General features: G+C 34.0%; 1 protein-coding gene across 1 annotated transcript in view; it reads right to left on the bottom strand.

The window, feature by feature from the left end:
- Positions 1-20,396, bottom strand: part of LOC126773733 (serine/arginine repetitive matrix protein 2) — a 119,219-nt gene extending 98,823 nt beyond the window's left edge. The window contains exon 1 of the mRNA XM_050494842.1: positions 20,111-20,396. The gene's annotated coding sequence lies outside the window, so the exon portion shown is untranslated. The remainder of the gene's footprint in view (positions 1-20,110) is intronic.
- Positions 20,397-25,071: the final 4,675 nt, after the last annotated feature.

The following is a 25,071-nucleotide window of genomic DNA, read 5'->3' as shown; positions in this document are numbered from 1 at the left end:
CCCGAGGGACGTAGTTTTCTTCCCAGCACTTAGCCAGGTGGTTATGAAGGATGGGTAAGAGACACTCAAGCTTGACGACTTCGGTGACAACATCGTCTTTTTCGGGGCTTTTTCCGCATTTGAGCTTCTTGACGGCCAGATGAAGTTCCTCTACTGTGGGTGCAACGTCTAGCTCGTGCCAAGTTGCCAGATTCGGGACAAGCTCCACTGCTTCTGACTGAATATCCACTGGGCACGAGTAGAGCCTCTTGTAGTATTCTACCCATCTTGCCATCTGACGGGTGCTGTCTGTTATAACAGAACCGTCAGTTTCCTTGAGAGGTGCCGTCTTTTTGGAGTAGGTCCAAGAGCTCTTTTGATGCCCGCGTACACCCCGCCAATATCCCCCGCGTTTGCGCACGCTTGGATGCTTTGGCAAAGCTCTGTCCAATACGCATTTACAAAGAAACGCGTGCTACGCTGGAGTGAGGCTTTTGCCTTCGTGAGATCTTCACGCGTCGCATCGCAAGGGTTAAGGTGAAAATTTAAAGCAGCTTGGCGTATTGAGTCAATCAAGGGAAGTAAGTGCTCCTCGTTTTCTTGAAACCAGTCATAAGATTTTGCTTTTTGATAGCCAAAACCCTTGCCTGCAGTGTCAGTGAGAAGAGACTTGACTTTTTCCCTTGACTCGCGCTGATGCCGTACTGTCCCAAGTTGCAACTTCTTCGCGGACGAGTTCCCCAAATGACTCCACTACTTCCATGTCACGAGGAGAAAGGATTTTTTTTTTCGACCGAGTGGTTTGGAAGAATGGACTCTCCTAGGGACAAGTCGGACTTTAGTAGCAACGAGGCTGTGATCGGTGTCGCACTCGGCACTGTGAAACGCCCGCGTGTGGAGGGTTTCCCGTAGATCCCTCCTTCTTGTAAGAGCAAGGTCTAATTGGTGCCAGTGTTTAGATCGAGGGTGCATCCACGAGACTTTCCGCATCATTTTGCCTTTAAAAAAGGTGTTGGTAACACACAGCTGGTGCCTTGAGCAAAACTCTATCAATCGTTGTCCGTTGTCGTTAAGCTTGCCTATGCCGTATGCGCCGAGGCATTAAGGCCATGCTGATGTGCCCTGACCGACGCGGGCATTAAAGTCACCCAAAATGTGCAGTCTGTCAGTTGGATTCACCCTGCGCACTGTCTCATCGAGCTGGCCGTAGAATAGATCCTTGGTCTCAGGTTTTGAACTAAGCGTCGGAGCGTAAGCGGAAATTAGCGTGACAAAGCCGCTAAATACAAAATTTAGACGCAAGACCATAATCCGCTCGGAAACGCGTACAGGTGTCTCTATGGCGTTTATGAGATGGTTTCGAACCGCGAAACCTACACCATGCTCTCGTGTTTCCAAGGAACTCTTGCCCTTCCAGTAAAAAGTGTAGTTAGCTTCACGCAAAGACCCTTCGTCTTCAGTTCTGGTCTCTTGTAAGGCTACAATATCGATATTGAGCCTTTTAAGCTCCACGTCGATACTGTAAATTTTGCGCAGTTCTTGGGCGCAATCGGAGCTTCCGTAGCTGTTCAGGAAGCCTGTCCTCATCGTTCGGACATTCCATGTCGCAAAGCGCATGAAAGCAGCATTGGTGTGGGTTTTGGGATTTTTGTTCCTTTGAGCAGGTGGTTAATGTCACAGTAAGGCTTGTGTTCCGTTCACCCAGGCGGAATAAGTTAACGCTGAGGCGGATCAGTACCTTATTGATCGGGGGCTGCCCGACTTAAAGCAGGCGGTAGCTGATCAATGGATCTACGATGGATCCTCTTACTGTCAAGAGTGGCCCCTGGCGTCCGCACTTACGCCTATTCATGCTGACTTATAACCGGTGACTGCCACTCTCCGTGTTGTTTTCCACCTGCAAGACAGGTGTGCGAAGTGTCCTCTCCATGGATGCTGCTACGCCTGGACCAGGCGACTTTATGGCAACACGGGCTTGCCCAGTACCCATGCCACCCTCTCCTCCTCCCCAGCAAGATCCGCAGGAATGACGAGTCAATACGTATGGTGCTGGTTTGGTCGCAGGTAACTGGCTTACGCCTAAACGGAGGCACCGCTCCGGGTTTAATATTAATTTTCCTTCTTTTTTAGAGACTCGGTGTTGACGTCTCTGCCGTTGGGACGTGGGACGTGGGAGCAAGGGCGTGAGACTGGGATAATTTTGGGAAACAGCGCATCAAGGAGAAGGGTGAGGATACTGTGATCACGGAAGATACAGGAATGTGACACTAGTAGCTAGAGCAGTCCGGGGTCGCGTACCCGTAGTGATTCCAACCAGCTATCGGACAGATAACTGGTAGATCCACCCTCTGGACATAACAACACGATAAAAGGTACGCAACAGATTTGCGCGTAATACAATGATTCTATATATAGATTATGCATAAGTCTCTCATACATACAGATAGTTAAAATTTCGGTACCACTAACCTACATACAACATAATTAATGTAACTTATAATTTTTTAAAACATGCAATATTTAACATGCTAGATTAAAATGCTTGAGTTATTACAACATTTAATTTATTCCATATTAATTTTAAGGGCAACCTCGTTCGTGTGTCATATAGGTATATCTCTCTTAATAATTTTATAAAAAAAGTAAAGCCTGTGTCCCAAACACGGTTCAAGGTATCTCCATATGAAATTCCATCGAAATAATTAGACAATTTTGTTAATGTTTATTTAAACAAAGAAAAAAAAACTATACATGGAATTTAAAGAATATAGAAAATCCATGCAATTTACATGTGACCGCAACGAAATTAGTATGCGTCAGAAATGTTTAAATAAATCGTAAGAGTGCAATTCATTCGACCTAGAAATTTTACTCTCATCAATAAAAAAAAACCCGATGTATGATTCTAAATTATATATAATAATTAATTATTGTGCGGCCTGATTTATTAAATGGCCGCCTAATGGTAAGTAACACCTCTTATATTGACATTAGCGCTGCAAGAAATATTAACCACTCCTTACAAAACCCATGCGCCACCAACCTTCCCAAGGTTACTAAGATGTTACATCCCTAGTACCTATAGTTACACTGGCTAACTCAATCTTCCAATCGGAACACAATAATACAAAGTATTGCTGCTTGGCGGTAGAATATATGATGAGTAAGTGGTACCTACCCAGACCGGCTTTCACAAAGCTCTACCGCCAAGTAAAAAGCCTACTCTTTTGGTATTTTAAAATGTCATAATATAAAACAATTTAAGATTTACATTTGTATAAACAAGTTATTATTTAATTTATTAACATTAATTAAAAATCAATAGACTCGTTCACTAGTTTAAATAAGGTAATAAATTTTTGCTATACATTAAGTTTCGTAAGTTTATAAAACAAATTCTTTAGTCCAAGTCTAATGGTATGGTGGTACTGATGTACTATTATATTATACCATCTACTGATTAAGTACAAAATATATAACAAAAAAAAAATGGTGTCCGAGAACCAATACGAATATCACTAACAAAATCATTAAGGGTTAGTGTCAGAAAGACTGCCTAAGCTTGGAACTAAATTTAATGGAAATCTTTTCTTACTTCTCGCGGCACAGACACCAAATTCATGACGGATAATAATGATGGTAAAAGTGTACCATGGAATTTACAATTGAATTCCATCACAACAATCACGCAGTAGTACAAATACTTCCTCAATATATTTATATTGATAGACGAGCGTGTCCAACAACTTTTTTTTACATATAAAATGTGAAGAAATGAGCATATGTCCTAGCTGATAATAATAATAAAAAGGGTAGTTGTGCAACAACCCAACAGAGAAATATTGAACATTTTTGGTTTCAACACAATATAACAATTTTGTACAGACCATTTTGTGATAATATTGGATACTGTCCGTATGAAAACACCTTATAACAACATTATGCAACTGCTACTGACAAATACATGAGAATCGAAGAAGCCGCGTCAGAAAGTGACAGTAGAAATTAGTATTCATTACAAAAATACCTTCGCTGACAAGTGATTAATAGTTCATACAAGCCATTTTTCAGGACAATAAAGTTTGATTTATTGCATTTTTTAAACATTCTAATGATATATGATAAAATGGCGAAATCTCCGGTGGTCTGTTGTATATGGCTATTTTATTATGTAAGAGAAGGCAAACGGTCTAGCGCCTCAACTGCTGGAAAGTTACTACCACCACTCATGACCTGCAACACTGGAGGGCTTGCAGGTGCGTTGCCGGCCTTTTATACGATGGCACATCATGACATTCTGAGCCTAAATAATAATAGTTCTTGGGTTTTAGTATAATATCCTACGTGCTTGACTAGTAAAGGAACAAAAACTCGTTACAATTTAAAATACAATAAAAAAGTAAACATGATTAGTCTAAAAAATGACGATAATTACTTTAGTTAATTAAATAAAGTGAATAGTCAAAATTAACATAAATGTGTAAACAACATTTTTTACATTGTCGTAACTGTACGATGTTTGAAAACGATATACGTTTGACCTTCTAGCTAACATCGTTACTCGTCAACTGAGTAAACACTACCATAATGATATTTAAGTCTTAAAACGTGTCGTTAAATTAATATTAATGATATTCACAATTTTAATAATTTATAATATTTTTTTTATATGTATATGAGTATTTTATATATGAAATAAAATCTAAACATTATTGTGACAGGACCATGATGGTAATGACAATCACAGACCATTAATTGATGATGTGATCAAGACCGATTTCTGCCACGCTGGCCATTCTAAAGATACTGTCTTACATTTTTAAGGCCATAAAATCAAACTGGATCACAGAATACAAAGCGTTGATATATATTATCATAGTAAGTGATCTCCTCCTTATAGACGTGGATACTTTTACGTATGTTTTATACTAACAAGTGTCGCCAAAGGGGGGGTTCGATTTTCACGTTACTACGACGCATAGCATTATCGCTTACCGATACAATGCTTAAACTTGTGTTGCGCTGACCTTTAGTATAGCTACATAAAAAAACTAAAAAAATACATGTTGTGTTATTTTTTATGGAGGTCAATAAAAACAATACAATATAATGCCTCCATGGTGAAAAGTCTCATATGGAAAACTGGCAGTAATATTTTTTCGAAAAAGTTATGAGAACGAAATTAAAAATTAATTGTCTAATCAATAAAAAACAACAAACTGAAGAACATATAGCATTATAGTTTTTAAAGTGAAATTAGCAACATAAACATTATTAGATATTTAACGATGTAACAAACACAAGACCTTGTTGTGAACATCGTGTGGCGTCGTGTTCGAGTAAACAAATGCTTACCATACTGGGAATACGCCGTGCCGTGACTAACCTGTCTTGACATATCGTACGTTTCACCCGATGTAAGCATATATTAATATTCTCTGAAATATCTATGTAAACTAGATAATGCCTCTGTCAGTGGGGTATTTTAATATGCTTGCCTATCGTAGAAATGTATTTAGTATGTAACAGCCGCGATGGCAGAATGGTTAGAACACGTGAGTCGTGAACGATGATTGCGGGTTCAAATTTAAGCAAGCACCACTCATGTGCTTTTTTGTTTATAATTCGTAAGAAGCGTAGAGTAAGCTCGAAACCTAGGTAAATATTAATGATTACTAAATTTTTAAATTTGATTATTTTATAATCTGTATTCGCTTTATACATTCTTGAACAATATTGTCATAATAGGCTTTACATCATAATCTTTATACGGAAACAACCTTTGGCACCAAAGACGCTTTGACGTATCGCTTCCTCGAAGCTTTGATGCACGTGTAGACAATAAAACATAGGTTTAACATTAATAGCTACGGATTACGGGATTATGAGTTGTACTTATACGAAGAAAATAATGGGTTTTTGAATGACAATGAGAATGGAATCCCATTGTTTTGTTTACTTTGCTATTTCTAATGCAGGTATAGATGCTATCGTAAATATATTTTTTTCCGATGTACTTCATAGATTTAATCAAATATCATCTTTCCCCAATAACATTATTCAAATATTACCCTCTACAATTACATCGAAGGCAGTTCATAAATTATGATAATCCTTATATATTATCACAGGGTTGTCTATTCCTATGGTAGACAACTTGTGTTGTCGTGTCTGTGTTATAAGTAACAGCCGACTGATATACATATGTTATATATATAATAATAATAATATAATAATATTACCCTGGGACATTTTTCACACACGGCCATCTGATCCCAAAGTAAGCAGAGCTTGTACATGATGGAAACCAGACAACTGATATACTACATATACTACTTTTCTTTTGCAAAAACATACTTATATAGATAATTACACCCAGACTCAGGATAAATAGACATGTTCATGCACACAAATGTCTGTCCTGGGTGGGAATCGAACCCACAACCTTCGGCGTGAAGGCAGGTTTCTACCAACCACGCTAACCGGCTCGTCTATATATAATATCATGGTAAATAAATGTTTAAATACATAGTACATACTTATATAAATAATACACCCAGACTCAGGGTGGGTATCGAACCCGCAACCCCAGAGGCAGGGTCAGTGCCAACCTACTATTGTCACTTAAAAAAAGCAATTTAAAATCCATATCCATATATTACACCGTCATGTCCGAGTGACTTTATTTTATTAATACTTCACGTAATATAATTGATATGATTCACGATTCTTCAAAACGTGACTGGTTTTTTTTTGTAATTTAATCCTCATAATAGAATATCAACATTTATATATTTGGAACTAAATCACAACTTCCCTACTAAAAACTCAAAATTATGGAAATAGTATTTTGTATATTGCCTTGTCTTTATTTCAGAAACTGAGCAACAGAGTGATTTGAACTTTAGCATATAAATATCTACTTCTTTAAATTCACATTACGTGTGATAAGATTTCCGAACTCATTTTCTACAATTATACCAACAGACTACATGATCTTAGAATATATTGTCAAAAAAAAAACATCTAACTAAATTCACGTTTAAAACCAATGTATTTTTTTTTATACAATAGGTAGGCGAACGAGCGAATGTTACGACCATCTGATTTTACGTAGTTACAAACGCCCATAGACATTGGCGCTGTAAAAAATATTAACCATACCTTACATCGCCAATGCGCCACCAACCTTGGGAACTAAGATGGCATCTTCCTTGTGCCTGTAGTTACTGAATCAGTCACCGTTCAAATCGGAACACAAGTATACTAAGTTTGGCGGTACAAAAACCTTCCTCAAAGACTGCAATATTTTATAGTAAGATCAAAATCAACAAATACTGTTTATATATATAACTTATAGATTGAACGAAATATACGAATTACTGGTGGTAGGGCTTTGTGCAAGCTCGTCTGGGTAGGTACCACCCACTCATCAGATATTCTACCGCAAAACAGCAATACTTGATATTGTTGTGTTCCGGTTTGAAGGGTGAGTGAGCCAGTGTAATTACAGGCACAAGGGACATAAAATCTTAGTTCCCAAGGTTGGTGGCGCATTGGATATGTAAGCGATGGTTGACATTTCTTACAATGCCAATGTCTAAGAGCGTTGGTGACCACTTACCATCAGGTGGCCCATATGCTCGTCCGCCTTCCTATTCTATAAAAAAAAAAAAAAAAATCTTATACCAACGCAATTATAAACAACTTCATACATTTGGTTACAGCACCTATGCTATTACTAAACACTGTCCAAATAAAGTACGTACGAATTATTGCGATGAAATTTCACAATACTATAAGGAATGCGAAGTATTGAAATCGGTCCAGGCGTGTCTCTTGTTTACAGAAACTTGCGTAGGAGTATCAAACTTAGCCAATGTGAACACAAACAACTTATAAAACTTCGATTTGTATTTCATTTGCAGCCCAAAATGGCGTAACATTTTGCTTGCAAAAATATTTGAACTTGATACTCGTATTCAAAAAAGTGTTAAAAATAAAATAATATTTATATTATTAATGCGATAATGACTTTGTTTGTTTGTTAGGCTGTCACGTCTAAACTAGTCAACCGATCATAATGTAAGTTTGCCTTACGTTGTCAGGATTATAGAAAAGGACATAAGGTACCTAAGCCGTGGACGAAAACTAGTAGTATTATAATCACATGAATGTAGATTCTACCGAGAAGAAGCGGCAAGAAACTGGATCTTTTCCAACAAATTACTTTTTGTATGAAAATAAATACAATTTATTTTTTATTATGCCGAAAAATGAATACCCACTCTTTTTTATCAATTGAAAGTATTTTATCTAGTTTAATTAAACATACTATACTATATTATTAGCACATATAAACAAGAGACATTGCGACACGAAGCCTCGTAACCTATAGACGATCAAACGGTTTCCTCTTGAGATGTGTATAAAACGTTAATTACACGATTCATCGAACAAATTGACCGTGAAGGCTACACGTGTGATAATTTACTAGCTATTTCGTAGTAAGCACTACCTATTTTCATGCCCATTCGAATATTTGATAGAGATGTCTGTTGTATAACTCGTTCTAAATAATGAGGTGTTGTTTTATCAATAATTATTATAGCATTGAAAACAAAATTTATAACCATATTTTGTTAGATTTCTAAAATTTAGGAATAAAAAATAATAATAAAAGATTAAATGGATGTTCTGGAATTAGCTGTCAGGCAGTCAAAGAGATAACTGTATCATATTAAATGACCACAAAATTAATCGCAATTTCTGACAATTTTGTTTCATAAATTAATGTTATATTTACGTAATTTCATGACGTGACGTTAGATCTTTATAATGACAATACATTTAACCATCGGAGAAAAGGTATAATAAAATTAGCCGACTTTACGAATGAATACATCTGTCATATATCGGAACTAAATTGTATCATTTGAATAATTTCCTTATAATTATTAGAAATCGCAAAAAAATACCAATAAATATAGAAACACTGCCATAATAAAGTATGCTGGACGAATACATGAGATCTGCTTACAAAATCTGGTTGAACGTTCATATCAGATTTTGTTACTATAAATAATTCATGAGCCTTCAATAACACAATTGAGGTTTGTGGAATTAATATTTATGGATACCGCTTAGAAAATATTTATATACTTAATTTTTTATAGATAGCTTTTAGAATAAATTAAGATTTAAGAATTTAAAGTTAATAATTTATCACTTCTGTTAATTAAAAATTTATGATGCTTTAAAACTCTAAAATCAACTTAAATAATTCAAGAATTGTTATAATGTAAAGCTTGACTTATCTAAAATTAAATAAATAACATTTTATATTGAAATAGAATATTTTTAGGTTAATTAATATGATTTATAGCTTAATCGTAGTACTTTCTTAATTCTATAAGTTATTTTTTTAATGCGAAATTTTGTAACGTGTTAAAACAAAAGAAAATAAAGTTATCATATAGAATGACAGGTAAAGAATATTAATTCAAATGAAAGCAGGTTGCTTTCAGAGAATATATTAAAAAGCAAACCAAACATAAACTTTATTATCTGTGGTGAATATGTAAAAACAAATAAAAAAGACCACGTGATACATTATCATAATAATAATATAATAAAATTTATGATTATGTTATAATTAAAATGAAGAATAAATAAAAAACTAATAATATATCATTGTTATTGCAAAATCTGTTATTTTGTACAGTTTCACGAATTTTAAATAGTGATTTATTTTAATTATAAGATTATTTATTATTTAATTTAATAGATACGTTTAACGTAGATGTGTCCCACGGTTTTATCAAAACCAACAAAATCAAAAATTTTATGCACAACAACGCATTTCATCCGATATCGAAAGAATTACGAAAAATCCTGAAAACAGTTTGTAGTACCAACCTAAAGTAATGATAAACAAACATCTACGTAAACTTAAACTAAATAATAATTTTAATAGCCAAACAATTGTGATAAAAAATACTTAACGGTACATTGGAATATTCTCTATGATAATTAAAAAAAAAATTTTGAAGAATTCTCCGAACAAATAGTCAAACATAAAAGTTGTGGCTGTTGTGGTTTTGGTAGCTTATACCCTACACATTGACTTCAAAATGTCTATAATTTTGAAATCACAGACAGACTACAATTTTATTTATTTTATAGTCCCTATTTTAAATCAAATACCACCATTATATTTACTAAAATAGGTCACATATTTCACTTTATTATATTCCTTAAAATAAATAAATGTAATTAATATTCGAAAATTAACGATAAAATATTAAACTAACGACAGAAAAAGATGTTATTATGAATATATTTGCATCTAATATTTATATAAACTGTTACAACCGTTGTATTTGATAAATATTTAATAAAAAATTATAAAAATATCTCTACTAATTAATTCGTCAAAGTCAAAATAAATAAAATCCATTGTAAATGATTCATGCTATAGATAAAAAATAGCCTGTTCTACATGTATCTTGTATGTAATCAATGTATGTGTTTATTGTATAATAAAATATATTTATATAGTATAAAATAATTTAATAATATTGAACGGAATTATTTCATTACATACAACTAAAATTACGCAATACACCGAATCCGTATACATCGTCCGAAAAAAAAAAATGAATACGTAAAACAAAATAGAACCAAACAACAATAGGTTTAATGATAACTATTAATTTAAAGCTATGTATTAGATAAGCTTATTAATAGCCTTCGACGGCAAATTTGAGGCCGTTTTCTATTGTGGCAACAGATTATAACCGCCGTCAAAGTAGAAAACTCTATGTCTCACGCGTACCTATCTTATTTTATAAATACTTTAAGTTCACCGATAATCGAAACTACTGGTGGTAGGGCTTTGTGCAAGCTCGTCTGGGTAGGTACCACCCACTCATCAGATATTCTACCGCAAAACAGCAATACTTGATATTGTTGTGTTCCGGTTTGAAGGGTGAGTGAGCCAGTGTAATTACAGGCACAAGGGACATAAAATCTTAGTTCCCAAGGTTGGTGGCGCATTGACTATAAGCGATGGTTGACATTTCTTACAATGCCAATGTCTAAGAGCGTTGGTGACCACTTACCATCAGGTGGCCCATATGCTCGTCCGCCTTCCTATTCTATAAAAAAAAAAAAAACGACTTTTAACCATTTCGGGTAGGTCCCGACTTTCAGTTTGTAGTAAACTTAAACTAATTGACAATTTTTTTTTTTAAATTATTTTTTACAGTTAATTAATTTTAAAATGAAAAAGTTAACCTAATACAATTTAATGCAATGTTTCAAAACTCAATTCTAAAACAACATTCAAAACACTTAACTTGTAGAAGCTGCCATTTGTCACTGGTCAGCAAGACAAATGCTTTGAGGAAATATCCTCCGTTGGAACAATGCGACAATATATTATCTAATTCACATGTCCTTAACTGGCACTTAGTTATTCGCTTGATGTCACTAACCTATGTCCTTACAACTCGGTCAAGATCCCTGTTTCGCATGAGTAGATATTTTCCTCATGTTTTGTGTGCTATGACGTCATTAGATACTCATTCGAACATTACACGGGTAATGATTAATATTTTATATTATTTTTAATGTTGTTATATACATTAATATTTAAAGATGACAACAAATCTTGGTAATTAAACGATCGTCGTTTAAAATAAAAAATAAATATAATTCTTGAAAAAAATAATTTGTAGATATCTGACAATCAATAAGGAAGTGTAAAAAAATACATTAATGAAATATTTTTCGACTTTAACTATTATAAAACAAATAATACTAGCAAAGCGATTTCTTCATCGATACTGATAAAATACAACCGGTGCCTACGACTATTTTTCTCATGCGTTAATTCGAATATTTTATAATAATTCACTTTAATATTAAGAAGCTAAAAGCATTCACTTAAATTGTGATTAATGTGATCTACTAAGTACAAAGTCTGTGCTATATGCCAAGATACTGACTCACTCGTGTCCGCCTACTGGACAGATGACTGAACCTCATTACCATTGTAGAATAGAAGCAACTGTCACAACAATACATGTTCACTTGTCATACATACAAAAATATACATATTATCATTGAGTGAAGAGCTTAATGAAATTTGAATATCTTCTATATTTGTACTGTGACTTAAGCTTTTTTGAAATAGACAACTTTAAATTAATTTTATTTAGGTTTTAATGAAGTGTTTTATAAAGTGATGTTTGTTTTTAATTAACTATTCATTTCAATTGACTATGTCTGGACTATGAGATGTTTAAATAAGTTAATCTTAACCGAAGTTTATGGGTTAAAATCCGGCCAAGCACCACTGAATTAATGGATTTAATTTTAGTTTATAATCTCCTGCTTGGCGATGAAGGTAAACATCGTGAGGAACCTACGTGGTGGAATAAGCTCAAAACAATTTCGTCAAAAGTAGAGCAAACTTTAGCCCGGTTGTTAGACATTTAAAGGTATAAATACCTACTTATATAAATACTTACTGGCTACTGGTTTTAATAAAATTTTAGTTTTCCTTTAATCATTATAGTTACTGTTATTGCTTTTTTATTACAAAAATTGGTAGGAATTGATGAGATGTTAAGAATGTTAGAAAACGCAATACCAGACAGACGGGATCGTGATGTGACTATTAGTTTATTGTCGTTATAATTGTAATACTAAGCACGTTAAAGCTCTTAATGTGATAGAATACAAAGAAAGTTATTTAAACGCATACACGTAATCATGTTACCAAGAAATTGATGCAAATACATAATACTTAGAAAAAAAATGTTGATGAATGGTAAAATTAAAAATACTGAAAAAGCATGATGCTTCATTTTGGAATACTAAAATAAAATTATTTAATCAACAAGGCTTTACGTGCTTTCCGAGGCATGGAAGTGTTAGCACTGCCAACTTAAAAAATTCGGGCTGCTACTACAATTTCATTGACTGAAAAACGCAATAACTTCTTGGCCCAACTCGGGGCTTAAACACAGGACCTCGAGATCTGCAGCCTTACGAGCTAGCTAGATCAACGAGGCATTCATCTTCAAAAAGTAATACTGTGGAAATGTATTAAAAATAGTTCAAGAGTTTATTGACCAGTATGTAGTTAAATAAGTTTAGCAACAACAATAACATATACCCTTAGAACACATATCATACACACAGACTAAAAACACAAACGAAATAAAAAAAAAAACGTAAATTAAAAAGAGACGAATGGTTTTAACCATAAATATATACCCATATACCCATATAAGTCAACTTACAATGACAACACGGGTTTCCGAATTCCAAACGTAGAGGTCATTCCGCAAAATACCCAGTAGGGTCATACGGCAACCTCGTGTTTGTACTTGTTGGATCCACGCCAACACGTGACGTGAATTACTAATAACAAAAGACATTTGAAACGTCAACATATTTTCGTAGTGTATTCCATATTTGGAGCTATATATCCGGCGATTCGTCTACGATACTGGTTTCAGCTATCACATGTAAAGGCAAAGTTAGCTTATGAATTTTAGCAATTTTTTTTTAAGTTGAGTACTATAACTGTAGAAACGTTAAAAATAAATAAACAACATCCTAAAGGGTAAGAGTTTAATCTTCATATGCAACAGTTGGCAGGCAAAATGCAACAACTACTCTATGTTTTTTCGATTGGTGTGCCTAGTAACAAAAAATATAGTAATTATAATAATAAATTTAACTCTTGTTTTAATCCAGAAACATTGTAACGCCGATATATACTAATGGAATTACTAGGATGTCGGAAACGAGTGAACATACAAAAACATACGAACAGTTTATCGCAACTAGATAAATTATATCGGAACACAAACGCAACAAATAAAATGGGTAGTAGGTATAAGCACCTTCTCCATTAAACAATACATATACGTGCCAAGTTTTATGGTGATCGGTCCTCAATCGGTCACAATCGGTGGATCAACAGACGATTTGCAATTTTTTTCCCCGATAATCATATACGGCCTTACCTACTTATAAACGTTGTTCAGTGGGTGACTAGTTGTTTTTTTATAGTATAGGTAGGTGGATTAGCATATGTGCCTCCCGATGGTAAGTGGACACCAACGCCTATAGACATTGGCATTATAAGAAATGTTAACCATCGCTTACATCGCCAATGCGCCACCAACCTTGGGAACTAAAATGTTATGTCCCATGTGCCTGTAATTACACTAGCTTACTCCACCACCCTTCAAACAGGAACACAATAATACCAAGTACTGATGTTTTGCAGTAGAAAATCTGATGAGTGGGTGGTAACTACCCAGACGAGCATGCACAAAGCCCTACCAACAGTAAGTTAAACAATCCCGTGTCTTCTTCTTTCAAATCTCAAATAAATAATGACAGAAAGAGCGAAATCACCGAAAGACCGATAATGTTTATGTGAATTTATACAAAAAGTAATAATATAATTATTAAGTTGCTATTTTATTTACCAGTAAATTCATAATTATATAATATTTAATTTTATAAGATTTATTTGCACTTCAATACTAACATCACAAAAACGAAGGCAAGGTTGACGTGCGGTCAGCTGACGTGACCGTGAAGAAGGTCTTCTATTAAACGATCATTATTAAATCCTAAATCAATTGTATTATCTTAAAAAAAGCAATATTCAAATATTATTTGAAAAAAAATCTAGGAATAATTTTAAAAAGGACTAATAAACTTTGCATGCATAAGTATACACTTAACCTAAAAACCTAAAATATATTTATTATAGTTGAAATAAAATGTAAGGACAATATGTAAAGTTATTGTTACTTTATTTATTACAGTATCCAATCAGCCGTGTATGTAATCGACGTTCGTATCGGAATAGATTTGTTTTGACTGAAACCGAAAAAACTGTCTTTAAGCCATTCAACAAAAAAGCATTAAAATTTCCAAATACATTGACACATGAAAAACTATTGATACATTTCATTCAATTTCAACCTAAGCAATATATTTTTTTCATTAAAATATGACTATAATAAAAGACTTAATTAAATATATATAAATATAATGACCAATAATTACTACACTATTAACTCATTATTTTTATTAATAATAATATTATGCATGGTTGTTTGCCTAGTATATAATTATATTAATATAGTTTGAAAATCTGAACTGTCTCCGTATCTCCGATCGTATTGGATTACCAGACAGAAAACAGTTTTTGCAGCCGAAATCGAGCAAAAGAACGTTATTATCGTTATTATTATTGAATATCAGAGAAAAATTCAAAAATAACAGTTCAAAATTTCTCGTTTTATACTGAACAAATCGCTTGGTACCTGTTTCTAAAACAGGTAACAATTTAGCGAGGTGAAATAAGTTCTTGAGTGTTAACAGGTATCGCTATAAAAGTGAAACATACTGAGGTCCTTATGCGGTAAATAACCTCGACCAAAAAGGTATGAGTCAATAATGAAGCCTTCGATTGCATACTTATTTATGTAATTCATCTGATTATCTTGATTGCAACCATAATATAATAATTAATTCGGTACTTATTTCAAAGTACTTATAGCTGTCATCTCACAAAGAAAAATGTATACTATTGCTGTAACAGTAAGCATATACAGATATACGTAGAAGATTAATAAATTTAAATTTTATTAAAGTTTAATTTATTATTATTTTTGCGAAATTAAATTAATCAAGACGTATAAATATATCAATAATTCAGATGTAACAGTTATTATTTAAAAGCATTAAACTTGAAGCCGATCAACAAAAACGTGCGTAGGCGCATCACTGACAAATAAAAGCTGTCATTATTTTACAATCTAATATAATAACGCCTCCGCAATGTATTTCTTATGTTGTTTTTTTAATGTAACTATTATCATCGAGAATATTCTAGAAGATTTTTTAATAATTGAATGCCGAACACGGTATAAGTACCTACCCAATATGTTACATGTTAAGAATAAAGATAATTCATTTCATCTGATAATAATAGTATCTAAATAACGAATAAACTTTTCCGTAAGGTCAATTTATAACTAACATCAGTTCGTAATACAGATTCTCCCAAGTAGAACCGGCAAAACACTCGGTTATTATCTTTGTTCTCAAAATAAATTAATAACTATATTATAAAATTATAATGTTTTTTTTTTTATAGAATAGGAAGGTGGACGAGCATATGGGCCACCTGATGGTAAGTGGTCACCAAACGCCCTTAGACATTGGCATTGTATGAAATGTCAACCATCGCTTATAGCCAATGCGCCACCAACCTTGGGAACTAAGATTTTATGTCCCTTGTGCCTGTAATTACACTGGCTCACTCACCCTTCAAACCGGAACACAACAATATCAAGTATTGCTGTTTTGCGGTAGAATATCTGATGAGTGGGATATTTATATTTACGGTTCTACCTATGCTTTCTATTATCTATATGTATTTTTAGTAATATTTATCTTTGTGTAAAAAAGCTTATTTATTATTTTTAGTTTATTACATTTATTTAAAAGAAGAAAAAAATTTATGAATTAGCAAAATTAAATGTATCATAAAAAATATTTTCCCTTTTACTTATATTCTAGCAAAATGTATCATACATTTAAAGTTTTGAATGTAAGTGATCAAAATAACTAAGATATTAGTTTAATTTCAAAACAAAAACTAGAAAAAAAAAAAACAATTGTTCTACGAGATAAGAATTATAAATTATGCTGTACAAACTCTTATTACGAATACAACAAACCGCACAATCAACTATAATTATCCGAAAAATTGTAGTTGATACTTAAACCTTACTTAAACGTACATACAAAAAATGTTATTACAGTTCGTAGGATATGATCATTAACCTTAAACTTTATACAACAGGTTAAGTTTCTTGCCATTACATAATTAAATTTTTATTAATGAGCACAGATAATAAACCGAGATTACCCATGGATAGACCCCGTAAATCTTAATCAAAAATTGCAGGGTCAATGGTGGGGAATCACTTAATTTTTCATGTGCCTAATTTATTTAAAAACAATATGTAGTGTCTGGTGGTGAAGAAAACCATCATGACGAAGCGTGCACGTGTCGAATGAAACTCTGCCACGTGTGTATCGCAACTGCATTGAAGCTTACAGAATTTACGCAACAATTGACTACTTAAAAGTACTTAAGCTGAACGATTTTTTTAAACGATTCTACGACTACGAGCACTGGTCCTAATTATAAATTACTGAAAGCGGTTTTCAACAAGTCATAAAATAAATGTTCACTGACATAATTGACATTCCATCAGGTATTTCTAGTCTTTGTCTGTGTGATGAATAAAAAAGTAGAGCTACTAAGTAAAGGCCCTCTTATCATGTTAACTATTAAAACCTTTTTTAGATTTCATCAATTATATTTTATAAAATCATAATCCAAAACCACTTTTGGTTTACACTTACACATTAATATTAATACGCGTAGAGGTACAACAACCAAATTCAAATTTAGAATTGTCAGGACATCCTTACTAATATTATTAATGTGAAAGTGAGTTTGTTTATTAGGTTTGCACGTCTTAACTACTCAACCAATTATCATGAAACTTTGCATACGCGTTGTCAGGGATATAGTAAAACTTGTTTACTATATTCATTTTAACGAACCCAACGAAAGCGCGAATTTTGGTTCGTCAAACAAAATTATGTTATTGCATTGTTACAGTTTTTGTTTTACATGGTAATTAAAATATTCTTTACATTTTTAACTGAAATATATTAATAATTTGAATTTTAAATAGATCTAAGATAAATTTCACATGTCTTATCTAATAGCCATCACGGCTTTACCATGCAGTGTGTAATTAATTTACTCGTACGTTAGACTTTTTACGTAGTTAATTAGACCGTTAATTAGTCAGACAGCATTTTTTTTCATTACCTCGAGACTGTCACCATTAATTTTTAATTATTCCGTCTTAATGGTAATCATTAAATACGTATATGGAAGGAGATACTGAAATACCAGGACAACATATTATTAGCTATACTTGTTTAGACGATTTGCGGAAAACTCACAATTACCAAATACGTCCAGTTGGCTTTCTGAGATCATATAAGAGACATATATATTATGTTCAGTATTATATACTTTTTATTTTATATGTTTTCACGGACAGAGAATGTTTGGTTTGTTTTTGCTTGACTAAGGCACTCCTTTTGAGAAGAAGGTTTGTAGCCTATTTTACCACGCTGCTCATATGTGCGTTGATGGACTCATACAAAAAAAACTTAAGCACATTAAAATTTGTTAGTGCTTGCCTGGGCTTGAACCGGTACGACTTTACATTACCTGCCGTCGAATTGGGCGGGACGTGGTTACTACCCCCTCTTGAAAGGAAAAGTTGCGGAAACCCCCCCCCCCTTTCGAGTTTTTTTAATTTATAGTTTTGAGAAAAATTTTCTCATTTTAAGGATTAAAATTAATAATAAGTGCAAGAAACTGGAGGGGGGGCCCCTTAAAGGAGAAGTGGCTTCCCCCTACGGAAAGGGAGGGGGGTCTTTAATCAGAAAAAAATAGGAGGACTGATTTAGAGGGATTTCTGTTTCTATTTTGAGACTGCAACGTCTCCGGCGCTGCGGGAAGATGCCTGCGATTTGTTACGCAAGGGTCTAGAGGCTGCTCTCCCTACGCGCCTCCGGCTCTATAAAAACACTCTAGGGGTAAGACAGACTCGTACCAGATGGCGTCGGAGTCAATCAATTCAGTTCTTTGACATAATTTGCACCTAACCTGTTTTATTTTTTACTTGTCCTAATAGGTACTGTTAAAATGGCGTCAGTTTTGCGTTTTGTTCCACAAGCCAGCAAAAGTCGGTAAACACTACACATTTTAATTTTAACATCTCGTAATGCTAAATAATGCTGTAATTTACTATAAATTAACTGTTAAATATATGTGTGCATGAAAACTATTGAAATGAGTACAAAATATAAGTATTTACTTAAATTTATATAAAATAAAATGTTTCCGAATGTGTCAACTAAACCGTAGGTAAAACGAAACGTTATAATCTGTCAAAGTTACTACCTGATTGACATAAATATTGCAAAAATAATTGATTTTCAACAATTTTTTCCTCAAAAACTACGCGTCTCCACATGTTGAAACTTTGCGTGTGACTTTACAATAACGTAACCTTTCTGTAAAAAAATATCAACCCCCAATATCAACCCCCAACTCCACGGCAGGTAATGTAAAGCTCAGCCCACAACTCACATACAGAGACGCGCTTGCACATAACTCATCACTACAAACCAATAATCTTTTTTTCTAAATTTTATTAAAACAAATATTTTACTATAAAGAACGATATTCCTTAATTATTCTGAACGTATAATTAATTACATTTACTATCTGCCGTCAAATTCGGTTTCAGCTGCACGTCAGAAACTGTTTAAATATATTAATCACATTTGCATACTTCGTAGTGTCGACGCGTTATGTCATTTCTAATCTTATGGCAGCTTGTTATGCCGGAAAAAACTTTAGAAGGACAATGTTATACAAATGATAAATATTTTATGATAAAACATTTTCAAAAAACGTTAAACAAATAGTTTTTATTAGTCAGTATTCATACTCGCTTAAAGGAAACAATTAATTCAATAAATTGTTAAAATTATAAAAAAAAAATCAAAAGATATTATAACTATGTGAGTAAAACAATGTTTGGCAATATCATAAAAAAACCTAATCAATACGCTTACAAAGACCTATTTTAATACAGGAAAAAATAATTATTAAACGCAAGATATCAATTATTTATATCAGCTACAAAACATTTTTTTCTGACCATTACGACGAATCTATTCATTAAAATTGTTAATAGATGTTATAAGGAATGTATGAGCTAATTTCTCACTCACTAAAAGAAACCTTAAACCAAAACTATTTTCAAATTAAGATCTTATATCAAATTAAAATTAAGTATAAGTATTCATTTAATTTGAATAATTATGAGGGAATTAATAAATTAAAGTAATTTAGTTTATGTTAATATTAAGATTAACGATCTATTCATGCATATTTATAAAAAAATTACATATTTACCTCCTATTTATAAAAAGCCAACTCGTGAAACGGTGAATGAATGAGAAAATTCACGGTTGTTTACAAAACATTCAGCCACTGAAACTTAGCACGGATTCATAAATCGTTGTTCAAACGATATTTTTTTTTATGAATAATTATCTTAAACACTGCACTAAAACACTTTCTGATACGTTTTCGCACTAAACACTGACTTTTCATTCAGAAAAGTTGGTAGATCGAATCGGAAAATTATGGCGTGTGATCAATCGAAGACGCGCGATCGCGACAGAGCAATATAACATGACAGGCGCAGAAACCTGCGCGCGCGCAGGAGTGGGGGCCTCGAGGATCAACGCGCTAACTGCGTGGACGCAACCTTACCATTAAATATTTATTTTATTCGTAATCAAGTTTAACGAAAATATGGTGCCAGAAAATTTATGACATCATCATAAATATACTTTTTTTTTTTATTCTCAATCTTGTTTGGCTGGTTCATAATTCAGGTTTCGTAGTATGTATTTTTGTTAGCAACAAAATTCCAAAAATATTTATTGAATCTCGATTTTATTTCGTCCCTAAATTTAATATATGTAGGTATAATATAATAAAATTTAAAATTCATCTACTGAATACGGCTTTAAGTAATGTAGCTAGCTAAAATTATATTAATTTTTAGGGCTATGATTTGTAAGAGCCGGTGGGAGGACCGGCTTCCTAGCACTCCGGAGGCCTAGATGCATGTCAATGAGGCGTAGGCGCCGCTCTACAAGAACATTATCGACTATTTCATAATACACTTCAATTATTTCAAAGCAATCGTTTTGTAGAAAATTTAAATGATTAAGTGGTTATAAGCAACAGTTTGGTAATCGATAAAATAACGTAACGATAAAAACATTTTATACACAAGTTACTGTAATAAAGTAGCATTAAATATTGTACAGTATTCATAAATTAACTATGTATATCAAATGAAATTATTTACTATGAAATTTAAATTTTAGGGCTTTTAAAAAGCTACTTGAATAAAGATGATTATAATTTCATTTCATTTTAATTTTATAAAAATCAGAAACAATTTATAACGAGTAAATTAATCCCAACTTTCATTTAATCAAAGTACGCTTCACATTTCGCTCAAATTTAGCCAATTACTTAGTGGTAGGACTTTCTGCAACTCTGTCTGGTAGATACTACCCACTCATTATACTTAGTATTATTGTATTCCAGTGTGAATGGTGAGTGAGCCAGTGTAACTAAAGGCACAAGGGGCATAACATCTTAGTTCCCGAGGTTGGTGTCGCATTGGTGATACATTACAGTGCCAGTGTCTATGGGCGGTAGTGACTACATATGAGATGGTCCATTGGATAAATGTTTGGGCAGTCCATGCTACATATTTTACATAAAACATTAATAAAAAATGCGCCAGAGTAATACTTGCCCCGACTTACTAAAACTTTACTGATAGAAAACCTAACAACGCTTAGTGGGTCATTGGAGCTGACTTGGTATTTCTACCCAGGATCGCATGATCCGATGACCGCAGTCTTATTAAGCTAGCAACTAAGACAACGGATATGATACGTATTTTATATTGATATTACAAATAATAATTATGTTAATTGAAAACGCTAAATAATGCATCAATAATGACGTTATTACTATTATACTGTATTGCTTTGTTACAAAGACGGCGTCATCTTTAAACCGCTGACCGCACACTGCAGAGTTATTGCCGATAACATTTTAATTGGTGTATTTAATGTATTACTAATTGAACAAAAAAATATTCTAATGTCTAAAGGCTATTATTATTAGGCTATAAGAAAAGATGACTTAAGGTTAAGCTGATTCGGTTCGAAGTAGATTAAAATAATATCGATGGTAATTAAGTTTTAACATCGAAAGAAAGTTTATCTTAACGTTTAAATGAAATTTTTCTTAAGCATGTCACGTGTAATGTAGATGATGATCGTCACCTAGTATATTTTTTTTTAACTGAACAGGTAATAATAGTGCAATAATAATAGTCCAATCATATACTTCTAAGTCGACTCATGTACTTAAGATTGTACATCGCTACCTAATTATTACACATTCCCTGTTCCAGTCTTTGACTCTTGTCACTTAGTCAAAAACACAGAAATCTCCAACCTTACTTTAGTATCTGGATCATTGATCATAAAATTTGTCTTTTATAAAAATTCTCATATATATCGATAAAATCCAATACAATATTATTTAAAATGCATATATTGTGTATGTCATGCATATATGTATGTACATCTAAATATTTTGGTGTGAAACTTAAAGACTTTTACTATTCGCTATAAAACAATTATTATGCAATATACTATTCAGAGTATGAAAGCGATAAGCTTGACATAAAATTTTATCCAGTAAACAAAAGATCTGTCTGAGGCTAACTCACTGCGCAGGGCATATTTTAGCGCAAGCACAGGTGCACTCTCTATTCCCTAACTCTCATAATCCGATGGGATGATATATCAGTGTAAACATTGCCAACTTCCAGACTCCAGGTTACTTTTGAGAACTTCTTGACATATAAACCTAATAACTTTTTATTGGCTTAACCGAGGTTTTAACTGCCAATATCGGCAACTCCTACCTTATAAGCCAGGTAATAGACCAATGAGACAGTCCGTTTATCATTATTACGAGCGCTTCTATCATTTTTATTACACACAAATAACATGTATTTGACCTGCGATGTTAGAGGAAACATTCATTGGAATTACAGACAAACTAAATTCAATGAATTTATCGTTTCAAGCATTATTATCGGTAGGATTGTCGAAGGGTTAGTGACTGCTATATGAGCAGTCAACATGGCGACCTTATTTCATTTGTAACCAATACACGCTATTCACAATACTAAACATATCCTGTTATATACTATTTGTAGGCTGAGATTTTACATGGCAATTTCATATAGCTTCCTTTTGGTTGATGTTTATGGATAATGCTTCGCTCCTTAAGATTGTAGCGTGAAGCTATATAGCGTAAAATTATCCGCGATACCGCAATACACGTTTTATTTAACATCGAACAGGCCAGTACTTATATGGCGTGCATGTCAGTCACCTCCACGTGGTGCACCCTGGGCAACGGGGTCGACCAGCAATCCGATGTTTTTTCCGGATTGCTTGTCGATCGCGGCTGAGACAGACGCGGCGGAAGTGTCGCGGGCCGCTCCTGGTACTTCTCTGTAGCGCAGAGTGGACCAGCGAGCGGCTTCGTGGCAAGTAGGAGGACTCCGGGGACCTTATGGGCCGCCGGAGAGAGATAGGAGGAGTTGGTCTCCGGGGTCCTTTCGGGCTGCCGGAGACAGGAGGAGGAGTAGAAGGAGGAGGGAGAGGCAAGTTCGCCCAGTTTCAGTGTCGATGCTGGGTGGACAGACTTCGGTCATCGCCTTCTCAAACTCGTTTCCCCATCCAGGCACCAGCCTGTGGTGGGATCAAGGGCCTTGCCTTCACCGGCCGGGCCAAGAGGAAAAAACCTCAATAAAAAATAATCGGTGGGTTGCTCACCCAAAGCGACGGCCGCAGGCGGGGTCGCGGTGGTGTACTAACGCGTTCCTGTTACCCCGCCACCATGCGGTGAGACGGAAACGAGGAGGTTTTAGTGGGTAGGACGGTGGCCTTCTGCCCCGTGAGTCCCACATACCCGTCCCGGTCGTGTCCAGGCGGGAGGCGTAAATGCCTTTCCTCCTCGAAAAAAAAAAAAGGCCAGTACTTATATAGGCAGAAGAAACATACCAGACGGACTTAGCTGACCCAAATACGTGCTGAATGGTAAATACGATAGGTATATTCACCACAGACGTCCCTTTAGGAAGGACGAAACCGAAACATACGCCAGACGTTCACTGTCTCCGCCGGCACAAGAACACGAGTTCCAGGGCTAATAAAACCATTCTCAAAGTGCCTCCAACATATCGAAAATTTCCTTTTTTTTAACGCTGGAAATACGCGTTACGCGTTTCCCTCACGGAAACAATGGGGAGGTATGTGGGGCTCGCCGGTATCCAAGGCGCCGAGTGCGCCCCGAACATCGGAATACGGAGCGCCACGGGATCGCTTTCGCATGCTACCATGATATCAAAAATGTCCTAAGCCAAGGTGTGAAGCACTGAACTCTGATGTGAGCTCAGTAGGGGGCAGCTGCAACACACACGTACAGCATAAACACAAACAGAATAAAAGCTAATCTAAAAGAAAATAATTAATGATAGTCTTTGATATTATTGCGATTTTATAAATACTTTATTTTATAAAATTGTTGTTTAATCGTTTTTAAGTTCGTGCATACCATACATATATAATTAAGGAACTTGTTTCGAAAATAAATTGATGCTTACTGTTTAAAAGAGATAAAAAACGATGTGGATATTTAAGTCCAAGTACTTTTGGAAAATTTATTAGGCTTTCGAAAAACGCTTATTAAATTCGATTACCTTGGATTTTAAAATGAAAACATACCACTCCAGATAACATTATTAATGCGATAATTATGTTGACTTGTTAGAATAGTCGCTTCACTTTATACACTAAAGATTGGAGGTTCATTCCCAGCTCATAAAGTTATTTGGATTGACAGGTATTTGTATTGGTTTGTGGTTGCCGTGCCATGACACATGGTATTGTGGTGAGGGCACAGAATTGACTGCAAAACACATATTAGACACAGTTTATTATTTTAAAAAAATACCTAGAAAAATTGGAGTATCTTCAAAATGTATCGTATACTTAAAGCTTATAAAAGATAAATAAAATGATCTTGTAAAAATATTTAATTATGCTGTCACTAACAAATTCTTAACATACATTAAGTTTAGTGTTTTTATTTTGTATGTATGTATGATCGCTGAATTCCCTTGTTGATCAGGTTATAGGGGCATATCTTGAGATTCAGGAACCAAATCCCGGTCAGGGCAATGGTGAAGAAAGTTA

Source organism: Nymphalis io, chromosome 15 (genome assembly GCF_905147045.1).
Source record: "Nymphalis io chromosome 15, ilAglIoxx1.1, whole genome shotgun sequence".
Taxonomy (NCBI): Eukaryota; Metazoa; Arthropoda; class Insecta; order Lepidoptera; family Nymphalidae; genus Nymphalis; species Nymphalis io.
This window is presented reverse-complemented; position numbering and strand designations above follow the sequence as displayed.